The 18,314-nt window shown below is 44.9% G+C and overlaps 1 non-coding gene across 1 annotated transcript; it reads left to right on the plus strand.

The window, feature by feature from the left end:
- Positions 1-1,382: 1,382 nt before the first annotated feature.
- On the plus strand, positions 1,383-1,458 carry Trnas-cga (transfer RNA serine (anticodon CGA)). Its single transcript has one exon. It is a non-coding gene; the product is annotated as a tRNA-Ser (tRNA).
- Positions 1,459-18,314: the final 16,856 nt, after the last annotated feature.

The following is an 18,314-nucleotide window of genomic DNA, read 5'->3' on the forward strand; positions in this document are numbered from 1 at the left end:
CATGAGAAATACAGTTATGTTTGTAATTTGTTAGTAGAAATAGAATATAGTTCATTGTTACCTGAATGCATTTTTCCTTAAATAACTTAATACATTACTGATATATAAAATTCATTGATTGTAGCTTTGAATAGAGCAGAGAATATACTTCTGTCTGCACACAATAAGACGAGCAATACATTACTGCTTGTGTGCAGTACACTTTGAACGCTATGCAGTATGTCGGTGGGGAGGAGGAGCCTCGGAAAAAAAGTTCTTCGAGCTTTCTCCTCCCACGCGACATTACCTTATTACTACAGTCTTAGTATGTGGCGCCGGTGTTTATTTGTTTTATGATTGTTGTGTTGTTTGTGATTGTGTTGTGGCATGCAGTGTCATACAGTGATGGTTTTGGTCCCTTACATGTTAATCCCTTCTGAGTCATGTTCACTTAGTGTTCGTTCCTTGGTTTCGGAATCTGTGGTCGTGTTTATGTCATCCCATGTAGTTCGTTGTGTTGTTTGTGCTTGTCTACTTCTCCTTGAATATAAGTTTTGGCGCTTGTATTTTTCGTGCAGAGTGTTCGATACAGTATCGGCTATGCTATTTATTATGATCCAGTCTACGGGATTACGTACTATTCTGGCGATGTCATTGTAGTTCTGTATAGGTCTCACTTGTGCTAGCGTGTTGCACAGCAGTGTGGCATGTTCTGGAGTCCCAGTTTCGCCATATACGCATACTTCATCGTCATTTGGTCCCATTCGGTTTAAATGTACCGGATACGGCCCGAGGCCTGTTAGGAAATGGACCATCTCCCGGCTTGGGTCGACATGTTTCAATTATAGTCTTTCGCGTGCATCAGGAAAGAAAGAGTGTAGTCGGCGCCCCTTGTCGGATGCATCCCACTCTCTCTGCCATGTTGGAATCCGCCATTGTTTCATTTGTATTTTGTTCGTAACGTTGGTTCCCGTAATTTCGGTGACTTTATGGAGCCTGTCCCTCTTAAACCAGCAAAGTGCAGCTCTATAACGTATTGTTATGTATATAGGCCAGGTTCCCATCACAACGCAAAGTGCCTCTAATGACGTGGTGTTGAAGGCTCCGCTCTTTCTCAGCAGTACACTACGTCTTGTAATTGTCTTGTTAGTCTCTATGTTCAGTCTGTGAGCCCAAGTACTTGCGGCGAAGCATGCGATGGATTCATATATCGCAGTGTGGTAGGTCCTTAAAGTCTTAATAGGTAATTGGCACTAAGTTGTGTTTATTCTTGCTAGTTTGTGCATAATTTTGGAAGCTTTGTAAATTGTCAGTTTTTTATGAGGAGGAGAGCTTCTGTAAAGTTTGGAAGGTAGGAGACGAGATACTGGCAGAAGTGAAGCTGTGAGGGCGGGCCGTGAGTCGTGCTAGGGTAGCTCAGTTGGTAGAGCACTTGCCCGCGAAAGGCAAAGGTCCCGAGTTCGAGTCTCGGCCGGCACACAGTTTTAATCTGCCAGGAACTTTCATATGAGCGCACACTCCGCTGCAGAGTGAAATCTCATTCTGGAATTTTGTATGATGGTTGAAAGTCTGTTTTTCATCGAGGTGCAGTCCGAGATAACATTGGCTTGCTTCCTCTGTATGCTTGTATTGTCTAATGTTAGAATTGGATTCCTCTATAGTGTCCCTCTGAGCAGGAAATATACAGTTTTGTTGGGAGCTATTTTTAATTTATTTTCTTTGCACCAACTGTAATTTTTCTGAAGCAGTTGCGTGCCTTTTGTCTCAAGTGCTGCTCTCGAGTTGGCCGACACCACTACGAGCAGGTCACCTGCGTCAGCCACCACACTCTTACACTGCCGTCACTGTCCAGGGTGTTCAGTAGGGGCTCGTTTGCGATATCCCAGAAATTCGTCCGCAGGTATTCACGCTGACATTGCGGCAGCGTCTGGATCACCATGGAGAATATGAACGGCGACCAGTGTTGCGGCTTTCTTTGACAGGGACGTGCCTACCGTATTGCGCCCTGCGGCCGTTGTGGCCGAGCGGTCTTAGGCGCTTCAGTCCGGAACCGCGAGATTGCTACGGTCGCAGATTCGAATCCTGCTTCGGGCTCGGATGTGTGTGATGTCCTTAGGTTTAAGTAGCCGTGGGTGCACAACACGATCACCACTGGTTCGTATAACCGGTAGTTTGGACAACAGGCACCTGACGTATTAAGGCCAGTGACTGTGCCCCACCTTCAAGGACTCCGTGATGTTATCTTCCCTCAAGATAAAATAAGACTGCCTGGTGCCTGTGGTGTCCTGACCGTCAGTGGTACAGAATCTGTTTGACTCTTGTCCTTGTCAGCTTGTTCCCTAGACGTGTAGAACATTTTGTAAAGGGTTGCGAGAGGCAATCGCGCCAACCCGCAGCAGCCATTACAATTGATGAAGTCTAGCATTGAGTTGAAGCGGCACGGAGTAACGTACCGGTGACTGCCATCTAAGCTCACAAGGGAACCGTATGAACTTCCCCTCTCCGATTTGATTCGTACTGATGTGGAGTGTAGGGCACTGTATAAGGAAGACATAGCTCTGAATATTTTCAGAGTTTGAAAATTGTATTCATACTTAAATACTTTGTACGGTCGCTTGCTGGCAGCTAATCGGCAACTGAGCATCTAGGCCTCTAGTTTCATAAGGTCGAGGTCTCGGGATCGAATCTCGCTGCCGGAATCTTTTATATCTCAGGAACGCCCGATGATAAGCTTCGATATGCGCAGAGGAATAGTTTGATAGCAGAGAACCTTTTATCAATTTAAGCAATGTTTGTTTTGCAATAGACACATTGAAAAAAAATATGCACATGCAATAATTGGGCATTCGTTACATGTTCCACATGTCGTAATAACTACTTTTTCCGTGTTTCTACAATCAGTATCATCCTGATTCGCGCAGTGCTCCATAGGTTGAACATAACACAAATGAAGTGACTGTACTGACTTGACTGAAAGTTCTTGAGTATCCTTTTTTTAAATTTCCAGTCTCCTTAAGAAAGAAGCTTTTTTCTTTTTTTTGCAGAATAAACACTAGAAAAAATAAACCAGTCATTAAATATTGGTTATTTGAGCGGTCATCTGTTGCTAGAATTACGTGAGAATAAAGGAAAAAGAGAGGGAGAGAGAGATAGAGAGAGAGAAAAAACAGGCATATTGCGCTTATGTTTATATACGTTGCAGTCCTAGTAGTGCCCTATACACGCTGTCAGTATGAATCAAAGCGGGGGGGGGGGGGGAAGTTCGTACGGTCCCCTCGTCAGCTCGACTCTATGTCCAGCCGGGCTAGAGCCACTGTTGCTCAGGTGACAGGGACGTATACCTCCAAATCACCTGCAGACTGAATTATGTATTCTTCTTGCTATATTACGTATATGTACAGTATTTGCTACCGTTTCTGGTGTTGCAATTTTTATGGCCACCAGTGTATATAACTACTGTGAGAAGACGAAATTAACCGATGAGTCGCATATCTGCGTGTGTGGCCGCGATGATCTAGCGGGGTCCGCAGCTCGTGGTCGTGCGGTAGCGTTCTCGCTTCCCACGCCCGGGTTCCCGGGTTCGATTTCCACCTCGTGATGACTGGGTGTTGTGTGATGTCCTTAGGTTCGTTAGGTTCAAGTAGTTCTAAGTTCTAGGGGACTGATGACCATAGATATTAGATATAGATATAGATGACCATAGATATTAAGTCCCATAGTGCTCAGAGCCATTTGCACCATTTTTTTGATCTAGCGGGCAGTGTTGTAGGCTCCTGCCCTGGAGGTCCTCGTCCAGTTCCCTCCAGAATAGTTCCAGATTCACCCCGCCTGTTGTCTAAATGAGTATCGAGGTCCTTCCACGGGGTAAAAGCCGGCCGTGGCGAGGAACCCCGCCACACCCCTACCTACTATTCCACACCTACATCTACATCATATTCCCTAAGCCATATAACGGTGTACGGCGGAGGATACTTCTGCTACCACTAACTGATCCACCATTCCCTGTTCTACTCGCGAATGGCGCGTGGGAAGAAAGGTTGTCGGGAAGCTTCTGAATAAGCTCTAATTTCTCGGATTTTCTTGCCGTGATCACATCACGAGATGTATGTGGGAGGGAGTGATACGTCGTCAGACTCTTCCCGGAAAGCGTTATCCCGAAATTTCAATAGCAAACCTCTGCCTGATGCACATCGCCTCTCTTGTAACGTCTGCCACGGGAGTTTTTTGGTCATTTCTATAACGCTCTCACGCCTATTAAATGAACCCGTATAGAAACGTATCGCTCTTCTCTGTGTCTTCCGTCAGTCCTACGTGGTAAGTATCCCTGACAGATGAACAATACCCAAGAATACGTCGAACAAGCGCCTTAAAAGCCACTTACTTCGTGGATGAGTTACGTTTCCTCGAGATTCTTTCTACGAATCTGTCTGGCATTAGTTTTCCTGTTATTTGCTGTATGTTGTCATTCCAATTAAGGTTGCATTGCGTATTTACTCCTATGTATTTGACAGTAAATACTGTTTCCAATAGTTTGTGTCAGTTGTGTTTGTGTAGCAGTGGTTTGTTTCTCTATGTATGCACAATATGTTACATGTATTTACATCCAGGATCAACTACCAGAGCCTGCGACATTCATCAATCCTCTGTGGGTCATTTTCCAAATCGATATTGTCTCCTGGCGTACGTACTGAGAACTACATCATCTGCGAATAGTCCTAAAGAGCTTCCAACGCTTTTTAATTGATCATTTATATAAACTGTAACAGTAACGGTAATAAGGTGATTTTGATTTTTGTAAGTTATCGATGTGCTTGTCGGAGAGAGAGAGAGAGAGCAAATTACTTGGTAAACCATCTTTGGTCTTGTCTTGGCACAATTTTTGCTTCTGCGCAGTCTGAAATATTTTTAGTAAAAGTGTGGTAGGTGATGTACATTTTTAGTAGTGCTGTGTTGACTTGTAACTGTTAGAAATGGTTCAAATGACTCTAAGCACTATGGGGCTCAACATCTGAGGTCATCAGTCCCCTAGTCTTAGCGCTACTTAAACCTAACCTAAGGACATCACACACATCCATGTCCGAGGCGGAATTCGAGCCTGCGACCGTAGCAGCAGCGCGGTTCCGGCCTAGAACCGCTCGGCCACAACCGAAAGGACAGTCTTCCGAAATATGAAAGGAATATATGTGTTGAATAATGTTATCATTTTTTCAACAGAAGAAGTTTGAGGTAAGACTGCAGCACTGCGAACTTAATTTGTATAAACGATTATTGCCAGCTAATTAACTCTGTTCACTTGTCAGTGCTGAGAGAACGACCATCCCACTTCATGCATTAAGATATCAACTAATTAATCTGTTTGATTTTTATAGAAATTATTGAAATCATTGTTCATTTGCTCAATCAGACTATTGTTATGTGTGAGGATTGCCGGAAGCTTTATTATGTTTTTTGAAGACTTTGTATTGTATTGTATGTTAACCGGGGGCCCAGAAACGACGGAGAGGCTCCGTCCCCGCCGCAACCGTAGTGGTCCACAACCCCACGACGACTACCGCAGTCCACTTCACCCCTCCGCCGCCCCACACCGAACCCAGGGTTATTGTGTGGTTCGGCCCCCGCCTTTCCTGTAGACCAGTGTGACCAGTCCTTTCTTCCAACTGCTTGCCACGGTATTTTGTTCGAGTTATCTACATTTTTGTGCAAGTTTCGCATTTCGCACTAGAGCTGTTCACTTTCTGAGTAGTACAAAATTTGCGAGATTTGCTAAACAACTTGAGTTGCCTGATTCATTGTATTATTTTGTGCCTGCTGGACTCGTTTACTTTCCATTTGCAAGCTATATGGATTACGAAAGCAGATGAGGTACCTTTCCACAATGGTATCAGGGCATTCGTAATTAAACAGAATTTTTGGAGAGTTTTGTGTTTCAGTATATTTGATGACTTTCTGGTCGTCCCGTTGGAGCAACTTCTCAGTCAACATTACGAGACTTTATGTTCGTTTTGTTACTAACTTACCTATTCTCTACTCTTTTACAACGGTATAAGTGGAGATTATAAACAAATAAAAGGCTTACTAAATTCATATTTGATTTCAATTTCAAATCAAAATTATTGACCTGTAACTGATCCTGGTTAGGTGACCATATAAAAATAAGTATAACCCTTGCATTCTTAATCGGTTTTCCGCACTGTAAAGGTGTTCCGCTGCATAGCAGATGCCAACGTTTTGGTTTAACTATTACATATGAGTATATTTTGAGTTGTGATTATTATTTATGATATACGAACATTGCACTGAGATCGATCTGTTAAAATTAGGTCCCAGACAGACCAAAGAAATTGACAAAATGGTTACCTTTCACGTTATCACGTTGAATGATAACATCAGGGAAAACACGAATATAGAGTACACCAAAACATCAAGAATGTAACAGCTGCCGTCTATGTTACCGGCTATGATAACCAGACGTGATCATTTGTACACCCAATGGCTCTCCATATCATTACGCCATATATTGGGACCATATGTGCGATAAATGCAATATGGCATCGTTTGTTCTCCTCCATGTGAAGTTTCAATAGGTCATTCCTGTCGACGCCAATTCTCACAAGAATTTCTTTAGAGTTATGCTGATGATGAGATTGACTCGCTAAGGGTTTACTCGCAAGTTTATTGGTATTCCATTCCCCGCTAATACACATAGGATCTCTTCTATTTATGATCGTGAAAGAAGGCCTCGAGAATTGATAGTTTAGCGAATGGGATAGTTACCAGCGTGATTTTAAGTGGGCGGTACTAGTGGCTAACAAGTGAGCGAAGGTCTGCAGTGGATGGGGCGGACGCTTATCCGTTGGCACAAGGCGTCGCGTGCTTCCCGTCGTCGCCCGCGGTATTTACGATCCGGCTGTCCGCCTGCCTTCGTCTTTATGGCGTCGTCTGTTCTGGCGAATACAGGCAGGAATGTCGATGAGCGCGGAAGTCGCCTTCCTGTAACACGCGGAATAATGAAACCGGCCCTCGAGCACCAACAGAGGAGAAAGGTCGGCGGTGACCTCCGAGGGTCGAGTGAAAATGTGGTACCTTAACGGTATATAGTGCGGTGTCCAGCCTCCTTCGCATTCTGAACGCTCTCACGTTCAAGCTCTGCAGGATTTCTTCCCGTGTTTCTGCATGACACTGATATTTACCTACGATGAATTTGTCGTTGCCTATCCCTCGTGATAGCTTTTTTCATTTCTGTACGTCACCAGACTATGTATCATATCCTAAGACAATATCTGTTACTTCCACGAGCCGCATATCCTTCGCCGACTGCCGCTAAACCCGAGGTTTCAGACACTTCCGGTTTTGTTGTACTTGCAGTGGCTCTGCTTGTCCCAACTCAGTTACAACCATGTTGATGTTGTATCACTCACGTTGTTTGAATTCTATACTTAACAGATGAATCAAAGTGCAACGGAGACTTGACTCATTCTGCACATGTCGAGTAAAAATACACACATCAAAAAAAGTTTTGCATCAGCTCAGTTCCGAGAATTTCGGAACCCGTACAGCAAATTGGAATAGAGGTCAACACAAACATCATTTCCGCCCTTTTTAATGCTAATGAAATCCACACATTGCATGTTGTACCACCATACAACGAGACCTACAGAGGTGGTGGTCTAGATTGCTGTACACACCGGTACATCTAATACCCAGTAGCACGCCCTCTTGCCTTGCATTGATGCATGCGTGTATTCGTCGTGGCATACTATCCACAAGTTCATTAAGGCACTGTTGGTCCAGATTGTCCCACTCCTCAACGGTGATTCGGCGTAGATCCCTCAGAGTGGTTGGTGGGTCACGCCGTCCATAAACAGCCATTTTCAATCTATCCCAGGAATGGTCGATAGGTTTCATTTCCGGAGAACATTCAGGCCACTCTAGTCGGGTGATGTCGATATTCTGAAGGAACTCATTCACAAGATGTGCACGATAAGGGCGCGGATTGTAGTCCATGAAGACGAATTCCTCGAAAATATACTATCGGTCGGAGGATGGCATTCACGTATCGTACAATCGTTACGGCGTTACGGCGTCTTCCACGATTACCAGCGGAGTACGTCGGCCCCACATAATGCCGCCCCAAAAGCAGTAGGGAACCTACACGTTGATGTACTCGCTCGACAATGTGTCTAAGGCGTTCAGCCTGACCGGGTTGCCTCCAAACACATCTCCGACGATTATCTGGTTGAAGGCATACGCGACACTCATCGGTGAAGAGAACGTGATGCCAGTCCTCAGCGGTGTATTCGGCATGTCGTTGGACCCATCTGTACCGCGCTGCATGGTGTCGTGGTTGCAAAGATGGACCTCGCCATGGACGTTGGAAGTGAAGTTGCGCATCATTCAACCTACTGCGCACAGTTTGAGTCGTAACACCACGACCTATTGCCGCACTAAAAGCATTATTCAACATGGTGGCGTTGCAGTCAGGGTTCCTCCGAGCCGTAATCCGTAGGTAGCGGTCATCCGCTGCGGCAGTAGCCCTTGGGCCCCCTGAGCGAGTCATGTCATCGACACTTCCTGTCTCTCTGTATATCCTACATGTCCGAATAACATCGCTTTGGTTCACTCCGAGACGCCTGGACACTTCCCTTGTTGGTAGTCCTTCCTGGCACAAAGTAACAATAGACCATCTTGGAATGGTAGAACTACAGACAACACGAGCCGTGTACCTCATTCCTGGAGGAATGACTGGAACTGATCGCCTGTCAGACCCCGTCGGTCTAATAGGCGCTACTCTTCCTTGATTGTTTACATCTTTGGGCGGGATTAGTGACATCTCTGAACAGTCAAATGGAGTGTGTCTGTGATACAATATCCATAGTCAAAGTCTATCTTCAGGAGTTCTGGGAACTGGGGTGATGCAAAACTCTTTTTTTTATGTGTATGTGAAATAAGGAATCCACTTTTCGGCGCCATACGAATTGTTCATTAATATAGTTCTTGGAGCACATTAGTGGCTCACCTTACAGTTTCGACTGCTTGTGAACGGCGGTGTAAAATGTCAAGCTTCAAAATCTCTTCTTTTTCTTCCTGTTTAACGTTTCCCTATAGGACCTCCACATGCCTCTTTCGTTCCATTCATCTTATCCTAGAGTTCTGTCTTACATTGCTTGCTGTATGTATTTTCCGATTTAGCGCTGGCGTTCCTCTCCTTCTTCTTCCAGGTGGCTCCTAGTTTAAAAACTTCCTCGGCCACGTATGTTTAGGTATTCTGTGTCCGCGTCCGTGTCACTGGAGCGAGCTTTTCTCCAACGTTTTTCTTACGGAGCGTATTATCCACATTCGCCTCCAACCTCATCCTCTAGTATGCAGATATCTTCTCATAGAGTACGTTTCCAATGTTCTGATTTTCCCCCTAAGTTTCTTTGTTTGAGGCCAAACTGTGTTCTGCACCACGCGGTGAAATATCCTTTTCTTAGTGTCCTGCTGAATATTATTACTCCACATTATCCCATGAAAAGCTTTAGTAGTACACTTGCCATATGTGCCGGAGTTAGCGACACTGAAGAGGCACAGAAACTGATACACATGCCTAATATGGTGTAAGAGCCACGCGAAAACGCAGAACTGCCGCAACACGACGTGGCATGGACTCCACTAATGTCTGGAGTAGTGCTGGAAGGAACTGACACCAGGAATCCTGCAGGACTGTCTATAAATCCGTAAGAGTACGAGGGAGTGGAGATCTCTTCTGAACCGCACGTTGCAAGGTATCTCAGTTATGCTCAATAATGTTCATATCTGGGGAGTTTGGTGGGCAGCGGAAATGTTTAAACTCGAAGAGTGTTCCTGTAGCCACTCTGTAGCAATTCTGGACGTGTGGGGTGTCGCATTGCCCTGATGGAATTGCCTAAGTCCGTCGGAATGTACAATAGACATGAATGGATGCAGGTGACCTGACAAGTTGTTTCCGTACGTGTGACCTGTTAGAGTGTCCGCTGTCGGTATCTGAGTGGTCAGCGTGGTCAGCTGGGTCGGAGATTTTCTCCGCTCAGGGACTGGGTGTTGTCCTAATCATCGTCATTTCATCCCAATCGACGTGCAAGTCTATCCGTTCGATACAGTTCTTGAAACAAGACTCGTCCGACCAGCCAACATGTTTCCAGTCATCAACAGTCCAATGTCGTGTTGAAGGGCCTAGGCGCAGCGTAAAGCTTTGTGTGATGCAGACATCAAGGGTACACGATTGGCCTTCGGCTCCGAAAGCCCATATTGATGATATTTCATTAAATGGTTCGCACGCAGATACTTGTTGATGGCACAGCACTGAAATCTGCAGCAACTTGCTGATGGGTTGCACTCCTGCCACGCTGAACGATTCTCTTCAATCGTCGTTGGTCCTGTTCTTGCAGGATCTTTTTCCGGTCGTGGCCGGCCGAAGTGGCCGAGCGGTTCTAGGCGCTTCAGTCTGGAACGCACGACTAGTGCGGTCGCAGGTTCGAATCCTGCCTCGGGTATGGATGTGTGTGATGTCCTTAGGTTAGTTAGATTTCAGCAGTTCTAAGTTCTAGGGGACTAATGACCACAGAAGTTAAGCCCCATAGTGCTCAGAGCCATTTGAACCATTTGATTGCAGTGTGGTCATGCATGACCAAGCTCAGAGCCATTTGAATCATTTTTCCGGCCGTAGCGACGTCGGAGATTTGACGTTCTACCGGTTTCCTGATATTGACAGTACTCTCGTGAAATGGTCGTAGGGGAAAATCTCCACTTCATCGCAACCCGGAAATGCTGTGCCCCATCGCTCGGGCCCCGGCTATAAACGACGTCCAAGCTCACTTACATCTTGAAAACGTACCTTAGTTGCAGCAGTAACTGATCTAACGCCGGCCGCGGTGGTCTAGCGGTTCTGGCGCTGCAATCCGGAACCGCGGGACTGCTACGGTCGCAGGTTCGAATCCCGCCTCGGGCATGGGTGTGTGTGCTGTCCTTAGGTTAGTTAGGTTTAAGTAGTTCTAAGTTCTAGGGGACTGATGACCTAAGATGTTGAGTCCCATAGTGCTCAGAGCCATTTGAACCATTTGAACTGATCTAACAACTGCGCCAGACACTTGTTTTATGTAGGCTTTGCTGATCGTAGTGCCGTATTGTGCCTGTTTACATATCTCTGTATTTGAATACGGATGCCTATACTAGTTTGTTTGGCGCTTCAGTGCACTTCTGTTTCATAAAATATTTGCTTTGTTTCTAAGCGAAAGGGCCAGTGTTGTGCACGTTAAGTGTTCGCCACCAGAAACATTTTCTTTATGACAATTCCATTTGAGGAAAGTTTCCCATTGCTGTGAACCGTGTGCTTTAAATACTACACCGTCTTCTTCGGTGCGTATCCTCTTACAAACTGCCTCGCCTGTTTCAAGGCTAAGGTCCTATTTCTGTGGCACGAGGTATAATTTGTTATCACGTCCAAGTAGAACTGCAGTTTCGTCACGGCTCTTGCAAAGAAGAATGGGGCAGTTGTGCCTTGTGCACTAATGGTCAGGAAGAACTTTCGACTTCCGTGTACCTCCGTGTGGAAGCACCGGCGGTGAGCAGCCCCCTTCGCGTGCCCGCTGTGCGGAATGTGCGATCTGCCTTTTAAGTACGGCGCCACACGTTTCGCGTGAGCATCTGGCGTTCCGCGAATATCTCTGACGCACGCCAGTATCCGGCTGTCGGCTTGTGCTGAGGGGAACGAAAGTCTGCCGCGACAGCACTTTGTGGTACCTGCGAAAGCCGCCGGGGCGACACGCGTGTATGTGTGTGTGTGTATGTGTGTGTGAGAGAGTGCGTGCGGTGCGTTTCCCTTGTCGCGGCGACCTCCGCAGCGGAAGCAGCTGTAACTGCAGCAGGCCGCTTCCAGGCCGGGTTTCACTGCGCAGCTGTGCTGCTGTTCAGCTGGTGGGAGCAGTGCATCGCTGCATTCACCCAGACCTGCGCGGGATGCTCGCTGCAGCTCAACAGAAAAATGTTGTTGTAAAGTAGCGTGGCTGTATCTATAATTTCGTACTTGACCAAGACCCGGTCTGGCTTGTGGCTTAGCATATTTCGTTGAAGCGATTACTAACGATTCTGTCGACCTATATCTCTAACGTCGTTAGAAAAAAATGGACAAATGGCTCTGAGCACTATGTAACTTAACATCTGAAGTCATCAGTCCCCTAGAACTTAGAACTACTTAAACCTAACTAACCTAAGGACATCACACACATCCACGCCCGAGGCAGGATTCGAACCTGCGACCGTAGCGGTCGCGCGGTTCCAGACTGAAGCGCCTAGAACTGCTCGGCTACACCGGCCGGCTAACGTCGATCAGTTGTAGAATTTTGGAACATGTATTATGTTCGAGTATAATGACTTTCTGTCCGTAGATTAGTTAGGTTTAAGTAGTTCTGAGTTCTAAGGGACTGATGACCTCCGATGTTAAGTCCCATAGTGCCCAGAGCCATTTTTTTTTTTTTTTTTTAGGAATCAGCATGGGTTTCGAAAAAGACGATCGTGTGAAACCAAGCTCGCGATAGGCACAGGTAGATGCCGTGTTTCTTGGCTTCCGCAAGACGTTTGATACAGTTCCCCACAGTCGTTTAATGAACAAAGCAAGAGCATATGGACTATCAGACCAACTGTGTGATTGCATTGAGGTGTTCTTAGATAACAGAACGCAGCATGTCATTCTCAATGGAGAGAAATCTTCCAAAGTAAGAGTGATTTCAGGTGTGCCGCAGGGGAGTGTCATAAGACCTTTGCTATTCACAATATACATAAATGACCTGGTGGATGACATCGGAAGTTCACTGAGGCTTTTTGCAGATGATGCTGTAGTATATCCAGAGGTTGTAACAATGGAAAATTGTACTGAAATGCAGGACGATCTGCAGCGAATTGACGCATGGTGCAGGGAATGGCAATAGAATCTCAATGTAGACAAGTGTAATGTGCTGCGAATACATAGACAGAAAGATCCTTTATCATTTAGCTACAATATAGCAGGGCAGGATCTGGAAGCTGTTAATTCCATAAATTATCTGGGATTAGGCATTGAAGTATTTAAAATGGAATGACCATATATAATTAATCGTCGGTAAAGCAAATGCCAGACTGAGATTCATTGGAAGAATCCTAAGGAAATGCAATCCGAAAACAAAGGAAGTAGGTTACAGTACACTTGTTCGCCCACTGCTTGAATACTGCTCACTGGTGTGGGATCCGTACCAGACAGGGTTGATAGAAGAGATAGAGAAGATCCAACGGAGAGCAGCGCGCTTCGTTACAGGATCATTTAGTAATCGCGAAAGCTTTACGGAGGTGATAGATAAACTCCAGTGGAAGACTCTGCAGGAGAGACGCTCAGTAGCTCGGCACGGGCTTTTGTAGAAGTTTCGAGAACATACCTTCACCGAGGAGTCAAGCAGTATATTGCTCCCTCTTACGTGTATTTCTCGAAGAGACCATGAGGATAAAATCAGAGAGATTAGAGCCCACACAGAGGCATACCGACAATCCTTCTTTCCACGAACAATGCGAGACTGGAATAGAACGGAGAACCGATAGAGGTACTCAAGGTACCCTCCGCCACACACCGTCAGGTGGCTTGCGGAGTATGGATGTAGATGTAGATATTAGGTGAGTAGTTTCAAGCCTTACAGGTTCATTTTAAAGCCTGGCCTACTGATACTACAAAAAACAGTACGTAGTTGTCAATGAACAGTGAATACAAAAGTGCAATTACAGTAAACGGTTCAAACGTAACAAAAATGGTTCAAATGGCTCCGAGCACTATGGGACTTAACATCTGAGGTCATCAGTCCCCTAGAACTTAGAACTACGTAAACCTAACTAACCTAAGTACATCACACACAACCATGCCCGAGGCAGGATTCGAACCTGCGACCGTAGCTGTCACGCGGTTCCAGACTGAAGCGCCTAGAACCGCTCGGCCACAACAGCCGGCTGAAACGTAACAAAAATTAATTTTTTAATACAAACATACTTGCACTGACAGTGCCTGATCTTAAGGGTAAACATCAAAGTGGTAATACAGGCTTTACGAACGTTTACAGAATGAATGCCATGATACACAGGTGCCTCTTACCAAGTCAGAATCAAACCGGAGGTCAAAATAGCCAACAACACCAGGCAACTTTCGCTGGCGCTAGCACGCACTAGCGCTCGTCAGCAGGCAATGGGCGTGTCGCTTTTTAAATGTGGATGCGTCTAAGCACCTTTTGTTGAACCTGGCGTCATTACAGTGAATGACAACAACAAATGTACAAGTATTACAGAAAGACAAGTACTAGTGTCGCATGTACCCGTATGAGTACAGGACAAGGTGAGTACAATGTGGTCGTGCATGACGAGATGTCATAATGATTCTATACCATGAGACGCTGTTTTCTAACTGTTTTCCTCAAAACTTACTGTCTAAACAAACGATATGTATTGTTCTTTAAACGTTTTATGTATGTTAATTTTTTATACGTATAGACTCTTGGAAGGCAATTATCTCTGTATGTATGAGGTAAAATTTGTAATGGAGAAACAATAGTGAACATTCACCGGTATACTTGGGAAGGCGGGGGAACTAGATCTGTCATTGACTATATAATAACAGATCAGGAATTCAGGAAGGCTGTGAGGGACACACGTGTATTCAGGGGATTCTTTGATGACACTGATCATTATTTAATCGGCAGTGAAATTGGGATTGTGAGGGCGAAAGTGCAGGAGGTCAGGTCCATATGTAGGAGGATAAGAGTGGAGAAACTTCAGGTTAAGGAAATCAGGCACAAGTACATAACAGCGATCTCAGAAAGGTACCAGTTAGTTGAATGTAGTCAACTACAGTCATTGGAAAAGGAATGGACAAGGGACAGGGACACAGTACTAGAAGTGGCTAAAGAATGTCTTGGAACAGTAGTGTGTAAAAGTAGGATGAAGCAAACAGCTTGGTGGAATGATACAGTCAAGGCAGCCTGTAAAAGGAAAAAGAACTCGTATCAAAAATGGCTACATACCAGAACCCAGGTAGACAGAGAAAGTTATGTTGAAGAAAGAAACAAAGCCAAACAGATAATTGCAGCATCCAAGAAGAAATCGTGGGATGACTTTGGAAACAGGTTGGAGACTATGGGGCAAGCTGCTGGAAAACCATTCTGGAGTGTAATTAGCAGTCTTCGAAAGGGAGGTAAGAAGGAAATGACAAGTATTTTAGACAGGTCAGGAAAACTTCTGGTGAACCCTGTGGATGCCTTGGGCAGATGGAGGGAATATTTTGAAGAGTTGCTCAATGTAGATGAAAATGCGATCAGTAATGTTTCAGATTTCGAGGTGGAATGGGATAGGAATGATGATGGAAATAGGATCACATTTGAGGAAGTGGAAAAAATGGTCAATAGATTGCAGTGAAATAAAGCGGCTGGGGTGGATGAAATTAAGTCGGAACTCATCAAATACAGTGGAATGTCAGGTCTTAAATGGCTACATATGATAATTGAAATGGCCTGGGAGTCGGGACAGGTTACATCAGACTGGACAAAAGCAGTAATCACACCAATCTTTAAACATGGAAACAGAAAAGATTGTAACAACTACAGAGGTATCTCTTTAATCAGCGTTGTGGGTAAAATCTTCTCAGGTATTGTTGAAAGGAAAGTGTGAGTATTAGTTGAGGACCAATTGGATGAAAATCAGTGTGGGTTTAGGCCTCTTAGAGGTTGTCAGGACCAGATCTTTAGCTTACGGCAAATAATGGAGAAGTGTTATGAGTGGAACAGGGAATTGTATCTATGCTTTATAGATCTAGAAAAGGCATATGACCGGGTTCCTAGGAGGAAGTTATTGTCTGTTCTACAAGATTATGGAATAGGAGGCAAAATTTTGCAAGCAATTAAAGGTCTTTAGATGGATACTCAGGCAGCAGTTAGAGTTGACGGTAAATTGAGTTCATGGTTCAGAGTAGTTTCAGGGGTAAGACAAGGCTGCAACCTGTCTCCACTGTTGTTCATATTATTTATGGATCATATGTTGAAAACAATAGACTGGCTGGGTGAGATTAAGATATGTGAACACAAAATAAGCAGTCTTGCATATGCGGATGACTTAGTTGTGATGGCAGATTCGATTGAAAGCTTGCAAAGTAATATTTCAGAGCTAGATCAGAAATGTAAGGACTATGGTATGAAGATTAGCATCTCCAAAACGAAAGTAATGTCAGTGGGAAAGAGATATAAACGGATTGAGTGCCAAATAGGAGGAACAAAGTTAGAACAGGTGGACGGTTTCAAGTACTTAGGATGCATATTCTCACAGGATGGCAACATAGTGAAAGAACTGGAAGCGAGGTGTAGCAAAGCTAATGCAGTGAGCGCTCAGCTACGATCTACTCTCTTCTGCAAGAAGGAAGTCAGTACCAAGACTAAGTTATCTGTGCACCGTTCAATCTTTCGACCTACTTTGTTGTATGGGAGCGAAAGCTGGGTAGATTCAGGTTACCTTATCAACAAGGTTGAGGTTACGGATATGAAAGTAGCTAGGATGATTGCAGGTACTAGTAGATGGGAACAATGGCAGGAGGGTGTCCACAATGAGGAAATCAAAGAAAAACTGGGAATGAACTCTATAGATGTAGCAGTCAGGGCGAACAGGCTTAGATGGTGGGGTCATGTTACACGCATGGGAGAAGCAAGGTTACCCAAGAGACTCATGGATTCAGCAGTAGAGGGTAGGAGGAGTCGGGGCAGACCGAGGAGAAGGTACCTGGATTCGGTTAGGAATGATTTTGAAGTAATAGGTTTAACATCAGAAGAGGCACCAATGTTAGCACTGAATAGGGGATCAGGGAGGAACTGTATAAGGGGGGCTATGCTCCAGACTGAACGCTGAAAGGCATAATCAGTCTTAAATGATGATGAAACAAATGTGATTTTTATTTCAACAAGGAATCACACAGCGAGCCGGTTGGAAATAACTGTTTGGTACATCGACCAAGGTTTCGACACCTCTAAGGATGTCTTCATCAGAATGAAATTTTGAGAAACCGTAAAATTACATTGCGAGAAATCAGTGGTCAGAATTAAGAGCATATATGTTCAAGTCAGAAAATAAAATAAAATAAAATGCGTTCCAGCTTTAGACACGTGTGCCTTACTAGGAACAGCATCCGACTATTTGTTTCGGTGTAGTTTAAATTAAATGTGATAGATTAATAAAGGTGCTGCGATGCCCCCTATTTTAGTTCATTGCTTCCATTGGCGGTGGACACAAACTTGAAGATGAAGTTCTTATGTTCAGATATGTAACGCGTATATGCAACACTAGTACTTCTGTTTGTTGGTTGGTTGGTTGATTCGGGAGAGGGGACCAAACAGCGACGTCATCTCTCTTGAAAGGAGCCATCCCGGCATTTGCCTGAAGCGATTTAGGGAAATCACGGAAAACCTAAATCAGGATGGCCGGACGCGGATTCGAAGTGTCGTCCTCCTGAAGGGGAGTCCAGTGTGCTAACCACTGCGTCACCTCGTTCGGTACTTCTGTTTCTGAAATACTTGTACATTCGCTATTGTCATTCACTGTAATGATGTCAGGTTTAATAAAGGTGCGTAGACGCATCCAAATTCAAAACGCGACACGCCTATTCACTGCGGACTTGCGCTTGTATAGTGCGCGCGAAATGCCGTGGCCGCTAGATGCTCAGTCGGCTGCGGAAGCCTACACTCACATTTTTGGGAAATATTAAGCGGGGTCTCTCCACGCCCACACTTGCATGGTGACCATTCAGAAAGATCTGTCACTTCTGCGTTGATAAACATTCAAAAATAATTCCGCTGAAAATACAACACTTTATTTTCGCCTTGTTTGTTCAGCGTTTCTAACTTTCAGAGAAAAGTCACGAGTGGTGAATTTTGAGTAAAAACTACACAGTTCTCTTGCTGCTACATTAAAATTTGCTTCTTTTACCAAAAGTTAGGTGAGTTTACACAGTCTCGCCTCACTAACAAGTTGTGCGGACATAATTGCGAGCTGGCCGCTGTGGTCGAGCTGTTCTAGGCGCTTCAGTCCGGAACCGCGCTGCTGCTACGGTCGCAGGTTCGAATCTTGCCTTGGGCATGGATGAGTGTGATGTCCTTAGGTTAGTTAGGTTTAAGTAATTCTAAGTCTAGGGGACTGATGACCTCAGATGTTAAGTCCCATAGTGGTTAGAGTCATTTGAACCATTTTTTTAACACAATTGTGGGAGAATTCTGAAACAGTAATTTATTAAGTTTGTTAAGTGAGGAATTGAGGAAAAGTAAGGTCAGTAGAGCTTT

This window comes from Schistocerca cancellata, chromosome 9 (assembly GCF_023864275.1).
Source record: "Schistocerca cancellata isolate TAMUIC-IGC-003103 chromosome 9, iqSchCanc2.1, whole genome shotgun sequence".
NCBI lineage: Eukaryota > Metazoa > Arthropoda > Insecta > Orthoptera > Acrididae > Schistocerca > Schistocerca cancellata.